This window comes from Myxocyprinus asiaticus, chromosome 11 (assembly GCF_019703515.2).
Source record: "Myxocyprinus asiaticus isolate MX2 ecotype Aquarium Trade chromosome 11, UBuf_Myxa_2, whole genome shotgun sequence".
In the NCBI taxonomy this organism is placed as follows: Eukaryota; Metazoa; Chordata; class Actinopteri; order Cypriniformes; family Catostomidae; genus Myxocyprinus; species Myxocyprinus asiaticus.
The window spans coordinates 39004007-39007723 of NC_059354.1; positions in this window are offsets into that span (position 1 = coordinate 39004007).

Here is a 3717-nt window from a genome sequence, read left to right on the forward strand (position 1 = left end):
CCTTTATAATTTTTATGAATGGTGTTGTCGGATGTGTTCATGACACTACAAATTCCATCAGCATTAACGTTATAAAAGAAGTGACGAGATTTGGTTGCTCTCGCTCCTTATATCTTTCCTCCATTATTGTTTGAATGGATGCCGTGGCAGATTTAAGGTTTGACAGCAGCAACAGGTAAACGGTTATACGCTGAAGGTTTGTGGAATGCTGTTGAAAGTTGAATGACGTATACATCGTATCAAAGAGTGCCATTAGGAAAACCATTACACGTGAATGCTGGCCGAGTGTCCTTAAGAGTTGAGCGTGTCATATACTGCATCAATGAGGTAGTAGTTTTTATTATATGATTAATTGTTTAAATGGCTATGTTTTAATGATGTTATTTTCTATTGTTTTTTAGTATTGTTGCTGGATTGTTGCCTGAGTGATGCAGTAACAATAAAGGATATTAGAGGTACTGTGTTTTTGTATGATGGGTTTTTAAAGGGAAAATGTTTAATGTTTAATGATCTTAATGTTTTTATATGGGTGTGTTTTATTGTTTGTTCTAGTGTTGTGATTTTGTATTGTATTTATGTTATGTTATTGTATGTTTTTGTTAGTAATGGACTGTGTTTTCCCTTACGGGGATGCACGGTTACTGTTTATTTCTTATTCAATTGTATTATGTGTTTTTTTTTGTTTTTTTTGTATGATGCTGGGCTGGAATGGGTGGAGTAATTAGGCCAGGATGGGTGAATTAAGTGGTTGTTCTAGAGTGTAAATTAAACTCTTACGATGCATTGTCCCTAGGTGATTTCATTGTGTATTTGTTTTGTTTTCTTTTTAGCCGACGGTGGCTGCTGGGTGCCTTCACGGTGTGGACGGCGGTGAAGAAGTGGCTGGGATTGTGTGGTGGTTTGGTTACTTTATTTTTTCTTTATAGGTTGTAGTGAGCTTGCTGTGAGCTGGTTGCTGTGGGAGCACTTCCTTTTCTTTATTTCTTTTTTTATGCCTTCTCTGTCTTAACTATACATGTACCAGTGGCCATCTGTGGAGTGTTTTGTTTTCTAGTTTTGTTTTATTGTTTATATGTTCTTTTTTGTTTTTGGGGTATTTGCACTGAAAGTCTGTTACATTACATTTTAAAGTGTTTAAGTAAACAATAAATACATGCTTATTAATTAAAACCACACCACTGCCTCTAGCCCCTTTCTGTTCCTTACTACCTTACTGGGCCCAAGGTTACAATTGACGTAGTCAGCAGGGTCTTTTGTGGCAAAGGTGGTTGTGGTGTGTTTTTTTACTTTTTTCTTGCTGGCTTATTTGTTCTCCTCATTTTGTCAACTGATGACCCTTTAATTATTGAGTGATTTGTATTTTTGTTGGTATTACAAAGGTAAATGTTCAAGTAAATGGTAATCGTGCATAAGGACAGCCATCACAGACATTGCTTCATGGGCCATGGATTTTACCTTTTTTTTTTTTTTTGTCAACTGTCTTCTAAAACTATAATTTGTCAACAGACATGGAGCAAGAACTAATGGACTTGCATGAGCAGTTACGGAACCTGCAGGCACAAAACGAACAGTTGATGAGAGAGCGGCCATCGCCTAGCAGTAATATGTCTAATCAAATGCCCCCTTCTGCTTCTAATGCTAATGCTTCATCTCCAGTGTCTTTTAGTAGGGTACTTTATGTTCCTCAGGAGAGGAAGTGCCCACGGTTTTATGGGAACATGGACTCCACTTTGAGCATTGAGGGTAGGGGCTGGTCTGATAAAGAAAAAGTGGTGTTCTTGCTTGACCACATTGAGGGGGAAGCTAGAACGGAGATAAAACTCCAAACCCCAGTTAGTAGAGAAACTCCAGAGTCTGTTTTTGACATTTTAAAAATATGTATGGTGGGAGGCAGACATTTGTACAATTACAACAGAGGTTTTATGAACGAAAACAAAAAGAGGGTGAATCATTGACCGAATTTTCTCATGCTTTGATGTCTCTGATGGACTTGGTCCTTAACAGTAATCCAGGTAGTGTTGCAAACTTTGATAGAGTGCTTCGTGATCAGTTTGTTGAACATGTTCAAGATGTGATGCTGAAGTGTGAATTAAAATGCCTAGTTAGGGACAAACCATCCTCTACTCTACTGGAGGTTCGATGTGAAGCCCTTAGGTGGGTGGAAGAAGGGAATAGGGAGGCAAATGCTTCATATGTTCAGCCATGGTGTAATGTTACTCAAGGCAGGGTAGTGGAGTTTGAGCCTAATGCTAGATCTCAGGAGTCTATTGTGTTAAAAGAAATTAAGGAGATGATGAGACATCAGCAAGTACAAATAAATGAAATTACCCAACGTCTTGATAGTCTTATGTCACAGAAGGAGCCCCCTGTTGTTACTTTTACTAGGCCAAATAGTTCTCGATTATGTCTTCGGTGTAATAGATTTGGGCATATTGCCAGATATTGCCGACAACCTTGGCCTATTGAGTCAAGTTCTAGGCCTCCTCATTAATGTAAATGAGACCCTGGTGGTAGAACAGGATGGTTTAGCACCTTCTGCAACCTTGAGTCAGATCATAGAGGGAGATAGTTAAGCATCACAGACATCTGTTTGCCCTACTATTTTACAGTGTCTTGTGGGTAAATGCCCTGTAGTAACAGCACAGATGGGAGGAGTAGAGATTTCATGTTTATTAGATACAGGATCAATGGTGACTACTGTAACAGAGTCATTTTTTTGAGAAACATTTCTGACACTGGGGAGCGGACGTGCTTAAAACATGTAGGTGGCTTAAATTAAAAGCAGTCAATGGTCTTGAGATACCATATGTGGGATATTTCAAAACAGATGTGACTGTTTTGGGGCAAACTCTCCTGGTTCAAGGTATTTTGGTTGTAAAAGATCCTGTTGATACTTTGTTAAATCAGAGGAAGGAACTGACTCCTGGCCTTTTGGGTATGAACGTGATTGGGCAGTGTTATAATGACCTGTTTGACAAGCATGGCCTAGCACTATTTTCAGTTCCCCAGGTTAGACAGGCAGAGTTAGGCTGGAGAGATGCCCTGTCACAGTGTCATCAAGCTGATGATGCCCCCACCCCTGGATTTGTTGGCTATGTGAAAGTACAGTCCAGCCATCCTATCCAGATTCCAGCTGGAACTATGAGGTTAGTACCTGTTTTATGCTCTAAGAGTATACAAAGTTGTACAGTGGTTTTTTTTAGAAGCCCAGGGTTCTGAGGAAGGGGGGCTGCCTGCTGGAGCGCTCATATCTTCCACTTTATTGTGATATAAACAAGGAGTAGTACATGTGCCAGTAGTTAATGTGGGCACGGAACCTTTATATCTGTCACCAAAACCTAGACTTGGTAGTTTGGTTAGTACTGAGGTGGTCAGGAAATTGGGTCAGTACATTTTGTTTACAGGAGATTCACAATGTTGTTCTAATACTGTGATGGTTCAGTGTCAAACTATTACATCAGCATCACACATTGACTTTCAGGCTTTGGAATTGTCAAGCCTTTCAGAGGCTGAGAGGGAGGCAGTTAGGGGGTTGTTGGCAAAATGCTATAATGTTTTTGCTAAACATGATAGTGACTTGGGATGTACCAATTTAATGGAACATCAGATCCCCCTAGTAGATGATACACCCGTACATCAGCGGCATTGTAGAATTCCCCAAGCCAGTTTGAGGCTGTGAAAACAAATATTAGACAATTATTGGACAGTCAAGTCATC